Consider the following 14,002-nt stretch of genomic DNA (forward strand, 5'->3'; position numbering starts at 1 on the left):
CTTTATTGTTTATTTTATTTTCACTTACTGAATACGGGACAGACTTGACTGGGGGAAAGAAGGGGAGAAAGAAAGAGGGAAAGAGAAACAGCTGAGAAGAGGGACGGGGGAGAAGGGCAAAAAACAAAAACCAACAGAATGGGCAGGAAAAAAAGAAAAGAAAAGAAAATGCATATAACGATCACCTGGATCACCTGTTGAGAAAGAAAAAAGAAAACAAGCAGAAGAGAACAAGAGTAATAGAATAAACAACATCACAATGATATATGGGAATATGACAGTAAATACTAAATGTTAAACGTTATTGTGCAGCACATAAGATCAACAGCACACAGTGAGCTTTGAGGTAGGAGCCAAAAAGGGTGTAGTTTGTGGGTGTGATCACCCGTGTGTACACCTGTGAGCATGGACGCGCTTGTTTTTTTAAAATGGTGAATGGTAAATGGCCTGTATTTATATAGCACTTTTACTAGTCCCTAAGGACCCCAAAGCGCTTTACATATCCAGTCATTCACCCATTCACACACATTCACACACTGGTGATGCTACATTGTAGCCACAGCCACCCTGGGGCGCACTGACAGAGGCGAGGCTGCCGGACACTGGCGCCACCGGGCCCTCTGACCACCACCAGTAGGCAACGGGTGAAGTGTCTTGCCCAAGGAAAGAACGACCGAGACTGTCCAAGCCGGGGCTCGAACCGGCAACCTTCCGATTACAAGGCGAACACCCAACTCTTGAGCCACGATCGCCGAGAGGCCGGGGGCACCCCACCTCCGAAGTGGCCCGAGCGAGCCCCAGGCTCCAGGCCCCGATAAGCAGCCGCCAAGGAGTGAGCCGGCGTGTACCTGGACGCCCATCCCCAGACACAAAGAACCACCAACGCACCGATGTCTGAGGGAGTCCGCCACTGGCAGGGGAAGTGGTGGTGGGGGGAGATAGGCCTCCAAACCTTGGAGGGCCTGAGATGTCCCCAGAGAGGTGGCGTCTGATACCCAACCTGACATATAGACACAGACATACAGGCACACACAGACACAAACATCCATTCCCACCCTCATGCTCTCATATGCACTCACTCCACACTCAACCAACGTGGAGACAGACATAAAGAGACGCTGTACACACAATCACACTCCCCAAGCGTACTCTACAAACTGGGTCTAGGTGCCCCCGCCCCTGGAGGGGGGAACTGCACCCAGACCCAGGTGGTGTTACCCTTTTCCCTGCGGTGGGGAGAGGCAGACCGCCCCGACTCCGCAGCAGCAGGGAGGCCCCACACTCCAGACCGCAGTCGGACGGCCAACTCCTCCTCCTAGCCCCCCCGCTCCAGCAGGCCGCAGAGAATTTATGTAAATTTAACAAGCTGAACACATTCTGTACTGTACAGGAGACATGGCACAAAACTGATTGACAATGGTCTACAGCCAATCAGGACACTGCGCTCTTTTTAAAAAAAAAGCAGCATGCAAAATTGCACACAAAAAAATCCACGAACAGCGAGGCTGCGAAAGGTAAACTGGCATTTTTTGATGGGTTGGGTCTTACACGGTTAAGCAACAGTACTGGAAATTTAAATAATCTACAAAATATACATTGATGCTAGTGAAGGCTGGTTTTCACAGCCAACGAGCATCATTTAGTCATGCCTAGACTAAATGATGCTCGTTGGCTGTGAAAACCAGCCTTCCCTATTTCAAGAGCAGCTAGGCCGGAGAGGAGGAGGATAGAGCTGCAGGAGCAGAGAGCCAGTGCAGACCGGAGCAGTGAGCACTGCAAAATGCTGAAGGGTGCAGGGAAAAGCCACAGACACTGTCACAAAATAAAAACCAAACTGTGAGCTTCTGAGTCGTGTCAGGTCCTTTGGGTTACAATTATGTACTGGTTTTGATCGTCTTTCAGTGCTATTTCAGTATCATCAGTGGTGGATCTGGATGCTGAAGTGTAATACACCTTTTCAAAAAAGTTAGAATGGAGATAGGTCTATCCTCGTTTGTGACATTTAAACACCTAAGAAGTGGAGCCTGTGTCTCCTACTGGCTTATAATCAACAATGTTGCTGTATATGAACATATAGTATCTTCCACCCTAAATATCCACGGGCTGGGGGGGGAATGTTCCCCTAGTATAAATTTCTTGCCTGGCTTACTGGGCTTATGCCTGGGTTGTTTTTGTCTTTTGGAGTGTAATTTTCTTCCTAATTAGATGCCTGACTGACAACTGTATAAAACAAAAACTACACACACTACAAGCACAAAGCGCAGACTGTGGGAATTTACCACTGTGCGTAAATCCCCTCTAATTTCAAGAGCACCTGGCTGCAGCCAGACCCTTCTCCTCACTTCCGCACTTGTCGTACTTCCTCGTACGTGCCGTACGTGGTACGCGAACTGCGCGTACTCCGAAGCGTGCGGTCGCTGAATTGGGTACAGCCTCAAATGACTTACTTTTTCCAGCAGCATCATGATCATTTGTGTCAGCTGTGTCTCCTCAGGCGTTTCCAATTCCCTCATTAACCTTCTGTGTATTTAAGTCCTCTGTTGGGCCGTCTGTCTTCATGTCAGTTCACAGAGATTTTGCGTCCCACTGTTGCATGTTTGGATTGTTTCACACTTATGGTTTTGCGTGTTCCTGTGCAGTTTCATAGTTAGTGTTACTTTTTTCCAATTTAGGTTTTAGTTTAGTGTCAACTTTGTTTCGCCTTTTCTTATTTTCTATTTTGTCATCAGACCCAAAATAAAGATTCAGTTCTGTCTCTCCCTTGTATGTTTTTGGGTTTGCTCCATAGACACACCGGTGATCCCCTGCTAAAACCACCATCCACTACTGTGTCTGACTGTGTGCTGTTGCCACTGGCAGTTTACGCTTAAAGAGATACGTGTTTAAAAAAACAGACCACCTAAATTAATCTTTGGTCTCTGAGAGTTTTGTGAGAGTTGTAGCTACCTTAGCAATCCAGTGTCACAGCAGTGTCAAATGGACACGCATTCACAAGTTGCAGTAAGCTGCGGTATCAGCAGTAAGAAGACATTTGATTTCCGACCAACATAAAGACAATTCTAGGACATATCAGACACCCAGCTCGATCTCACCAGGCAAAGAAGGTGCCTGGACAGTACTTCTTAAAAATTTTAAATTCTCAAACAATATAACAATACAGCGCTTATTTTGACATATCAACAAAGAGTCATGTACAAGTATAAGAACAAAGCAGTAGTCAAACAAAAGAACATTTAAAGAACAGTATAGGTCAGGAATAAAGCAGCATACAAGTACAGTAAGGTGACATAACATATGAAAGTATGCATAAACAATCTAGTTACATCAATCAAAAAGCTGCGTCAAAAACTCAAGTAAGTTTTTTTTTTAAATTTTCTGTAACCTGGACTGTACTTCCTACATTCCTTTGCCAGTAGCGACTGGTTGGGTGTGAATAAATAATCGCCCCCTGCTGGTACTGCAACTTAAATACTTGTGTCCATTTCACACTAAGGAGAGGCAAAGCGTATAGGGATGTAAGAAAATATCGATACATTAAAATATTGTGATATTTCGTGTAATGATACTGAATCGATATTCAAAATCAGTGTTATCGATTTTTTTTAATTAAAAAATTACATGCATTTACTGTGAATTTCTTTTGTATTTTGCAATTTTAACTCTGGCCACTTGTTTGCAGTTTTTACCGCCTTTACGTTATGGAAAAATGAGGTCTCGCAATAACTGTAGAAGCGTCTAGTTTGCTAAAAACCAACGAAATAGAACAGTGGATGTGTGGCCAATTGTGCTAGCTAACTGATGACCAAAGAGGAGAGGATACAACCGGCCGCAGCAGCTTTCAAAGCTGATATGTGGACTTATTTTGGATTTAGGACAAAAGAAGGCAGTAAAGACAATGACAAGAGCTATGCAGTCTGTAAAATCTGCACCGCCAGAGTCAAATATTCGGGTAACACAACAAATTTACGAACACACGTGTGTAGACATCATAGCGATGTAGCGTCAAATGCTAATTTTAAAACGAAACGAGGTGATCCCGCTCAACGGACAATTGAAGAAGTTAACTACCAGCAACTTCAGCTCGTGCAACAAAAATAACGCAGTCAGTACTTGTTTTTATTTGCAAAGACATGCGCCCTCTGAGTGTTGTGGAGAATAAAGGATTTTGTAATATGATTAAAATGCTGGAGCCCCGTTACACCGTTCCTTCCCGACAACACATCACGGACATCGCTCTGCCAAAGTTGTACCAAGAAGTCAAAGCGACAGTGCTGGACTCTCTCAGCTTGGCAGAGACAGTTGCTTTGACATGCGACGCTTGGACTTCGAGAGCCACTGAATCGTACATAACTGTTACATCACATCACATAACAGACCAGTGGAACCTTCAGTCTCATGTACTACAAACCCGAGCCATGCATGGCAGTCACACAGGTGAACACATTGCAGCGTTACTAACTGACGCTGTGGCTGAATGGGGATTGAACGCAAAGGACCTTGTTGTTGTTACCGATAATGCACCAAACATGGCTCTCGCGGCTAGACTTGCAGGCATGACGCACATACAATGTTTTGCACACAGTCTGAATCTCGCCTCACAGAAAGCACTGAAAATACAATGTGTGGTGCGACTTCTCGGGAGTATCCGACGTGTAACAGCCTTTTTCAGGCGCAGCACCACAGCCAGCAATCAGTTGAAGCAGAAACAGTGCCTCCTTCAGCTACCAGCTCACAGATTCATCACGGACATAATTACAAGATTGAACAGCTCCTATGATGATAGAACGAGTTTTAGAACCGCAACCAGCCATCTGTGCGGCTCTGCTTTCTGCAGAAGTTAGGAAGAGTGAAAAATAAATTTTCACATTAAGTGAGTCTGACATCACATGTGCAGAAGAAGTTGTCAGGGCACTCAAGCCTATGAAGGACGCCACCCTGGTGATGTCAGAGGAGAGTATGCCAACCCTGTCCATCATTGCTCCTCTTCATGCCAAGCTTGTGATGGGTGCACAAGAAAGTGTTGATGATACACCGACAGTAAGGGACATTTAGACTGCCATAGCAGAAGATCTGGGAAAGAGATATGTAAATGAGATGTTAAGGTCACATGAAAAGTGCTTTGTTTTGATGCTTCATAGAGCAGTTTTTGGATAAGTACTTTACAATCATAGTACTTAGTAAGTAAGGCCTCAGTGTTACATTGTTTACCTTTTTTCATGTTAAAGAAATAGTTGATATTTCAGTAAAGTAGTTTTTATTTGTTTATTTGACATGACTTCTCATAAGGCAGATGTTAATTTCTCTCATTTTGAACTTAGAGAGTGTTTTTGTTTTACATGGCTCATGTCAAGCATTTAACAGTTTGGACTGTTTACTGTGATTTTTCTTAATTAAATTCAGTCCTAAACACAAATATCGTCTGGCTTTTAGTATCGCAATATATCGTATCGTCTCCCCTGTATTATGATAGATATTGTATCGCCAGATTCTTACCAATACACACCCCTAAAAGCGTAGAATCCACACTGTGGACCAGCGTGTCTGTTAATCGCTTGCTGTGATACAAGATGATAATTATGTCTGAGTCTAGTTTAGTGAAGATAGTGGCTCTGAGGATCACAGGCAGAGGTGATCAAGGGTACAGGACATGTAACCATGACCTGCTGCATGGCTTGAGAGTCTGAGAGCTCAGCTCCTAGAGCAGGAACAGGGTGTTAAAATTAACTTTCAGGATGAAAGAGACTGTGTTAGCACCTGGTGGGACGGATTCCTTTAGTTTCATTCACTGATGTGTTTTTTAATGTAGCACATGTTGTATTTTGGCTTTATTAAGAACAGCAGATGAAGATAAAATCATTTTTATTTGAGAAATGTCCTGAAACCATTTTGTCCCCCCATCTGGATCTGTTCTTTGTTGGGTTTCTATCAAAAACAGTTTCATGGTTCTCACTAGGGCTGCCACGATTAGTCGACTAGTCACGATTACGTAGACTATCAAAATCGTCGACGACTGATTTAATAGTCGACGCGTGGTTTGAAGCTTTGTAAGATCACAAAAGACGCAGGAATAAGTAGCAGGATTTAAGAGTGTAATAACGGACTGAAACAGAAGATGGCAGCACTGCATGTACAAGGATGCCAGCTGCCGTTAAACCCCGAAGAAGAAGAAACTGTCCGAGAATTCATAGCGCGGCCCAGCTCAGTTTCCAACAATGGCGGCAGCTAGTTAGTTTTAATATTACTCTTATTATTCTTTCTGGGTCACAAAATAAATGTTTAACATGTTTTCAGGCGAGAATGTAGCTGTGTAAACCTCAAATATCTGCTCAGTTTATCAAGACAATAACACCAGGATCCTTTTCTAAGTAGCTGACAGCTGGTAACTGTGCAGGGGCGGGTCTAGCAAAGTTTTTCCAGGGGGGCAGGTAGGGCATTAACAGGGAGAGGGGGGCACAAAGAAATACTTTCTTATTCTCATTTAAAATTTCTCACTTCAACAAATAATAATCTGAATCTTAAAACAAACGTTTTCATCTGATGTAAAATGTATAGAAATCCATTATTGCACATAGTAATTTTTTTTAGGGTCCCAACATAATTTCTTCAGAAGTAGCTAAGTACTGTATATGATGCCAGTATTTTCCCACATTTTCTAGATACTGTACCAGTACTCTGTGTAAATTTCTTTTATTCTTTCTGTCTCCTTTCACTTTTTAAAGGTTGCCATGTTAGACAAAATATTTTGCCCTGCCATGCTGTTTATTGATGTGGCAAATGAATGGTTTATATATATCTAAATCTGTCATCAGTAATCAGTAATGATCATGTCTCGCCTCTAGTCTTCTGTCTTAATTTCAGGTTTTCACCATGTGTTGTAGATAGTTCAGGAGGTTAACTCGACCAGAAGTCTACTTTCTGGTACTGTTTAGAACAGTGCTTCCCAAACTTTTTCGAGCCACGTACCCCTAGAGACATGTCACCCTCAGCCGCATACCCCCTACTACGAACAACTCTTAATTAGTGTCTATAAATACATTGCAATATCGCATGCATAAAAATAAATACTGCACAGTCGATTATTTCTCACCACCAAATGAATTTATCAATATTTTTTAGTAATGACAGAGTTTTAATAACAAACTTTACTACTTAATACTAGCAGTGTATCAAAGGATTTATTAGAATTCACTTTTTTGTCGAGAGCCTAAAGGCCATGAACTTTCATTAAACAGAACTTTATTTAATGTGATGGATGTGCTTGAGCAGAGGCACACAGCTCTTCAATGTTTGGCTCAATTTGGGAAAGGCTGAGTCTTAAATCGTTTTCCACACAAAGTCTTGCTCTGTATTTTGTTTTCATGTTTGTTAAAGCAGAAAATCCCCTTTCGCATAAGTATGTGGTGGCGAAAGGCATCAGAGTCTTGACAGCGCGCTTAGCCAGCACGGGCTGTTCAGTGCGCAGCCCTATCCAGAAATCCGCCAGGTTCTTTTGAGCGTGTTCAACTTTTAGAGATCCATCTGTGGCGATTTCAATTAGGCTCTCCTGGTCAGACGGTGATAACGAAGTAGGCACGGCGGTGAACGGGTGACGTATCCAATCATTTGAGCCGTCCGTCTCTGGGAAGTATCGGCGTAACTGCACCGCCAGCTCCTCAAGGTGCACGTTACATTCGCGCTTTACACTTTTAGATAGTGTGAGATCATTAGAGCACAGAAAATCATGCAGCACAGGAAAGACTTCAGTGTTGTTGGAATGATGGAATGGACTGTATCGTCTTTTTTGCCTTTTCCCCCAACATTGTCCCTACCATATCTAAAGCAGCAGGGAGAATGAGGTCCTCCACAATAGTGTGGGGTTTGTTGTTTTTAGCCACTCTGTAACTGACCATGTAAGATGCTTGTAGTCTGTTTTTATTCATAAGATCTGGCACCTGAATGCAGGTTTTACTTGTTGAAAGTGATTTTAGCTGTCGCTCAAAATATTCCCTTGGTTTATTTTTCAAATGGGGATGATTTGTCTCTAAATGTCTGCGCAAAGGTGAAGGTTTCATTGAGTTCTGAGACAATACTTTTGCACAAATAACACACTGTGGCCGGGGAAATCCACCAATATTTATACACGTAAACCCCAGCGAAATATAATTGTCATCATATTTGCGCTTCTTTGATGAGGTTGTGTTACAGTCCGAGCTGTCATGCTTTCTCCCACTTTGACACTCCGCATCAGACACTTCATCACTTTCCACATGGCTGGCTCCAGCTATGCTAGCCACTTGGCTAGTAACCACAGATACATCCCTGCTTACATTTTGGGACCCCTTCTGTTTAACATTTACATGCTCCCACTGGCACAGATGATAAAGAACAACAAAATAAACTACCACAGCTATGCAGATGACACACAAATATATATCACAATGTCACCAGGAGACCGAGGCCCTGTACAGGCTCTTGGTAAATGCATTGAGGAAATCAATGACTGGTTGTGCCACAATTTTCTCCAGCTAAACAAAAACAAAACTGAGGTAATAGTCTTTGGCGCCAAAGAAAAACGATTACAGGTCACCAGAGAACTTCAATCTATACACCTAAAAACCACAAACCAGGCGAGAAATTTGGGTGTAGTGATGGATGCAGACCTAAACTTAGAAAAACACATTAAGACAATAACAAAGTCAGCTTACTATCACCTCAAGAATATATCAAGGATAAAAGATCTGATGTCTCAACAGGACCTGGAAAAACTAGTCCATGCATTCATCTTTAGTAGGCTTGATTACTGTAACAGCATCTTTACAGGTCTACCTAAAAAATCAGTCAGACAACTACAGCTCATTCAGAACTCTGCTGCTCGAGTCCTCACTAAGACCAAAAAAGTGGACCACATCAGTCCAGCTCTGAGGTCTTTACACTGGCTGCCTGTCCGTCAGAGGATAGACTTTAAAGTTCTGATGCTGGTCTATAAAGCCCTGAATGGTTTAGGACCAAAATACATCAGTGACCTCCTGACCCAGTATGAACCTTCCAGATCCCTCAGGTCATCTGGATCCGGTCTTTTATCAGTTCCCAGAGTCAGAACCAGACACGGAGAAGCTGCATTCAGCTTTTATGCTCCTTATATCTGGAACAAACTCCCAGAAAGCCTCAGATCAGCTGAAACACTCAGTTTATTTAAATCCAGGTTGAAGACTCACCTGTTCTCAGCTGCATTTGAATAAAGCACCAAATCCACACTTTAAGCTTAAATTTCAAAACTTACATTAACTACTGATTTTATCTACTGTTCTGATTTTATCTGTTTTGATTTTATATACTGTTTTGTTTGTTTGTTTGTAGAGCTCTGGGTAGCTCACCAGCTGGGTCTAGACTGGGTCTAGAGAGTATTTTAAATTCAGGGAATTTAAAATAGAAAGTAGCTCGTCCGCAGAGGGACTGGTAGCTCCCCTTACGATAAGGGTTCGGATCGCGCGAACAGGTGTGAATAACACAACCTGTGCCAGAAACGCGACGCTGATGAGCCTCAACTGTCGCTCCAACAACAGTATGCGACACAGGAGCATGCAAAACAGTTTTGAGGCAGCCACCTAAGAACTTCTGGTGGCAGTTTGTTTGTTAATTAGTTAGTTTGTTTGCTTGTTTGTTTTAATCATTTTAAATCATGCCTTTTATTTGTTTTTGTTTCTAATGTCTCTGTAAAGCACTTTGAATCACCTTGTTGTTGAATTGTGCTATACAACTAAATTTGCCTTGCCTTGCCTTGCTAGCACTGCTAGCATCCAAATCTGACGAACACATTGTTGTTGAACAATCACCTGTGCGATCACTGGAAAATGTATCTTCAGATATGAGCTTATTGGTTGTTGTGGCCGGTGTCTCTGTGGTAGGGCCTTTTTTTCTTGTTAACCACTTCTCCCCATACGGTAAAAAAATACATTTTTCCTGGCCAAAATATATTTCAAATATATGGTAAATATATTTTGTATTTGTGATGCTCCAAAAAAATATATTTTTGAAATTGAAAATATATTTCTTTCAAACCAAAATACATTTCAAAACATATTTTAGGGTGAAGAAAATACATTTCCAACCTTACAGTAGAATGTATATCAAAGTATCCTTTATTTAAAATATATTTAGTGCAATAATGATGATAATGATAACAATACTAAAAGTAACATGTTTTATGCACATCTGCAAAAAACAGTTGGATTCAAACAAAACAGAGTCAAAGGTCTATCACGAATTAGGTTGTTTATTCATTTGCTTACAGTATTTCACATTACACAATATCTCACTATAATGTAGCATTCATTGACTTTGAAATTATCTGTCAGTGATACAGTAAACAAGATACAACAACTGCTATGTACACTTTAGTTTTTGACAATATATACAATTTAGTACTTAAAGGAACACACTCCACTGTTTTGGAAATAGGCTCATTCTCCATCTCCCTCAGAGTTAAAAATGCAGCGTCTTCTTTCTAGATCCGTACGTTAATAGGGCTCTGGAGCGTGATCTTACGGGATGGGGCGTAGCCAGGATTTTTGGTCAAGGCGCCATATTAGCAGGCCAAACAAATGCTTGCTGTGTGGTCGGTTGTAATGTTAGATTGCACTACCGACAAAGGAATAAGCTTGAAAACAGGCTCTCTTTTCATTGTTTCCTCACCTGGAAACATCATGAGGGAGCTTATGTGTTGGATGTTACCAAAAGAAGGCGTCTAGCCTGGATAGCAGCTGCGAGACGAGCTGATATTCAGTTCTCTACCAGCCACAGATATCTGTTGGTGTGCTCCAGTATTTTCATTCAGGTAAGTTCTAAATAAGTTCATATTATTATTTATAGCCTGTTAATTTTATTTTCAATAGCACAAACTTAGAACAAACATGCAGAACTACCTTCTATTTATAGAGTTGCTAATTATTTGGCATTATTGCAACAAACCAGCCTATGAAATGAATGAAACAAATCCTGACTGGGTTCCAACACTACACATGGGGCACTACGAAATCCCTGCTTCAAACTACATGCTACATACCACCATGCCAATCAGATTACTTCTTCCATGTGAGGGTAAAAAGGTGACCTTCCTGGATAAGATGGCAAAGGTTTGCTGCGTTTTGGTGAACATGTGCCCCAGTGTGGTAGTAAAACCAGGGAAAAATGCTCTTGTTAAATACTTTTAAGTCTTGTGCTGTTTATGTAGTGATAAGTTTTCAAAGGTGACAGTAAATTACAGAATGCTAGTAGTGGGTGATATTATACAAATGCTGTCATGATTTTATGTGAACATTTTGTCATTTGTAAACTATACATAACATTTTTTCTACATTGTAACTGATGTGATGTTCGACAAAGTGCTTTTAATTAAAAATAGGCAAACATTTCTTTGTTTTTTTATTCAACTTTTGAACAGTGGTATTTAGTAAGTACATATTCAGTAAATGCAAAGTATTTACATGGCCCCTAAATTAAAACATTATGGGTTATTCAGAACAGAACTATGCTTGGAAAAATATTGTCCCATCAGTTGATCCAACTCCTCCACAGTAGCAGGTGGAACTTTTCTTTTTTGAGGATGGCTTCTTTTACCTGTCACAACGAATGGTCTGTTTATGTTTTGATCAAGAACCTTTTTTTTGGGCAGCTGAAGAGGAGAAGTCTATCTTATGGCCAACCTCTGGCTGTATCTTGGTCATATTACCCAGCAAAACCCAGTATGCAGGTTCATCTGTAACAGTCCTTGTGCCACAGATCCTCACTGTTGCTTCTACATTAAACAGAAGAGCAGTGACATGGCTGCAAGTCTCCACGACTCTAGCCATACAGCTGCAGTGGGCGGCTTCAACCTTCCCTGTGATGCTCACAATGACCTGTGGCTGCAATGCTGCAATTCAGTCTTTAAGAGTGCAGGACCTAAAACACACACAGACAAAGTTCATTTAAAGACAAGAACTTTAATAAGCCAAGTCCGACACAAATGTGTTTTATTTACTTTCAAATCCATTTATCATAAATGTAACAAATAAAGTGTTTTTATGTATCCATCTATAGAACGCTGCATGTTATATTCTAAATCTGCATGTTTCTTTTTAGAAACCTATCAGCAAAAAATGAACCTAAAGTATGTAATGCAAGGATGTAATCACTTTCAAGAGGGAGAAAACATAAAGTTCGACTTTAAGTGACAACTATGGACACCTAATATGACAAGCAGATTCTGCAGGTCATTAATCAATGTATAAAACTAAAACAGAATGTATTTTTAGTGACACAGGACACAAACAAGGAAGCAAGATGTGTAATTAGGATTATTTATAATAAATATGAATTAATTAGGGCAATTTCTTTAACCATAAAGAATAACTAAATCCTTCAGGACAATGTCACATCAATGCACTGAACTCACTATGTTATCCCTCTAACAGAGCCTCTACATGTTCTCACTGTAATTTCCCCCTCACGAATGAATTTTTGCTAGCACTAATTTGAATGCTGGGGGGAATCAAACGCATTTTACTCGCAGTACTCAAGCTGACTTACCTTTGCTTGAATGACGGCGTACTCACAACGTGGAGGCTTAAAAATAGCCAAATCTTGTACCCAGTCCTTGGTGAATTGGATGTGCGCCTCCAGAGATTTATAATTGCGAAATTGGTGCGCCGTGTATGCTCTGACTCCACAGACAAGGTATGAGAGTAGATCATGCTAAGTCAATAGCGGTTTGGTCTTCAGGGTTTCTACTCCACGGCTATATTTCATACGGGTCCACATTTCAACAATCAAGTACAGTCTCTTTGCATCTGGACAGAATCTGTCTCTATACCGTCATTTTCTTTTGAGCTACGTTTCAGAATGGTTCGTAGCAATCTTGTTTTGATTCGTGACCTGCCAAGATGGTGCTGCGCTCCCACAATGCATTGCGACATTACGTCAACTCCAAAGCCCTTTGCGTGCAGGAGTGTATGCGCATGCGCATTGCCACGGTGGTTTAAAAAATAAAGATATAATGAAAAGTAATTAATAAAAATTAAATATTTAAACATTCCCACAAATGTGCAATGAACGTGCAAAAACTCTCTTTAGTAGTTGTTGCTGTTTCTTTCTTTCTTTCTTCTTTTTTTTTTTTTTGAAAAATAACGACGTCTCTGAGGCGCGAAATCTGACAGCGAGAGGAACGGCCGGATACAGGAGACAGGAAGAAACAAGCCGATTATGTTCGCGTTAATTAAGTGGTTGGAAGATGTAAAATTCTCAATTCTGCCAACTGAACATATACGAGATTTTAATGAGGATGAATAATTAGCCGGCATGGAGGAAACGGACCTTTATTTCGTGGAGTGGCGACAAGAAGCCAAGGCGGGTGGCCAGTCTAAGAAGCCTCCATCATCAAGCTAGCAGGTGCCTTTTCCCATATAATATTACTTTATTCTCGTGTATTTGGAACGGAAGCGTAGAGCTGCCACCCAGGCAAAAGAGAAATATAAGTATATCACGTTATAACGTGAAAAGTTTATCGTTCTAACAATATACTATCATGTTTGAACAACATGTTTGAACAACATTGTACGAAAAATGTACATAATTATCACGTCCGTACAATATTGTGCGAACGTGACAATTATGTATATTATAATAACGTGATATTATATTATACAAACATGAAAAGCATAATGTTAGAACAATAAACATTTCACGTCATAACGTGATACAGCTCTATTTTTCTTTTGCCTGTGTGGCAGCTCCACGCTTCCATAATTTGGTAATCAAAATATGTAACTTAATTAATTATATTGTGACGTACTTTTGCCTTTTCTTATTATTCTGCCTTCTCAATAACTATCAAAGCCTATTCACATTTAATTTGGCTTTCACAGAAATCCTACATCTCCTTCTGGCTACAGAGTACTTACCAAGGTTAGAAACAAAGAACAGTTATGCTTTATTAATGTTCGCTAATTACAATGTTCCACATTTCCTTGCTTTTTAAGTCATTTTT

At 40.9% G+C, this 14,002-nt stretch overlaps 1 protein-coding gene, 2 long non-coding RNA genes and 1 pseudogene across 3 annotated transcripts in view; 2 read left to right on the forward strand and 2 right to left on the reverse strand.

Annotated features, from left to right (window-relative positions):
* LOC146672933 (uncharacterized) overlaps positions 1–14,002 on the reverse strand; it is a 405,352-nt gene that overhangs the window by 65,161 nt on the left and 326,189 nt on the right. The window lies entirely within an intron of this gene.
* The window catches only part of LOC146672937 (uncharacterized), a 339,553-nt gene that overhangs the window by 25,873 nt on the left and 299,678 nt on the right, over positions 1–14,002 (forward strand). The gene's annotated exons all lie outside the window — the stretch shown is intronic.
* On the forward strand, positions 3,799–5,052 carry LOC146672938 (E3 SUMO-protein ligase ZBED1-like; annotated as a pseudogene).
* On the reverse strand, positions 11,388–13,906 carry LOC146672939 (uncharacterized). Its single transcript, XR_014910408.1, has 2 exons — positions 12,547–13,906; positions 11,388–11,919 (listed from the first exon to the last, which is right to left on the reverse strand). It is a non-coding gene; the product is annotated as an uncharacterized LOC146672939 (long non-coding RNA).

Source organism: Rhamphochromis longiceps, linkage group LG3 (assembly GCF_057381845.1).
Source record: "Rhamphochromis longiceps isolate RC_006_pf linkage group LG3, R_longiceps_female_GT1.1, whole genome shotgun sequence".
Taxonomy (NCBI): Eukaryota; Metazoa; Chordata; class Actinopteri; order Cichliformes; family Cichlidae; genus Rhamphochromis; species Rhamphochromis longiceps.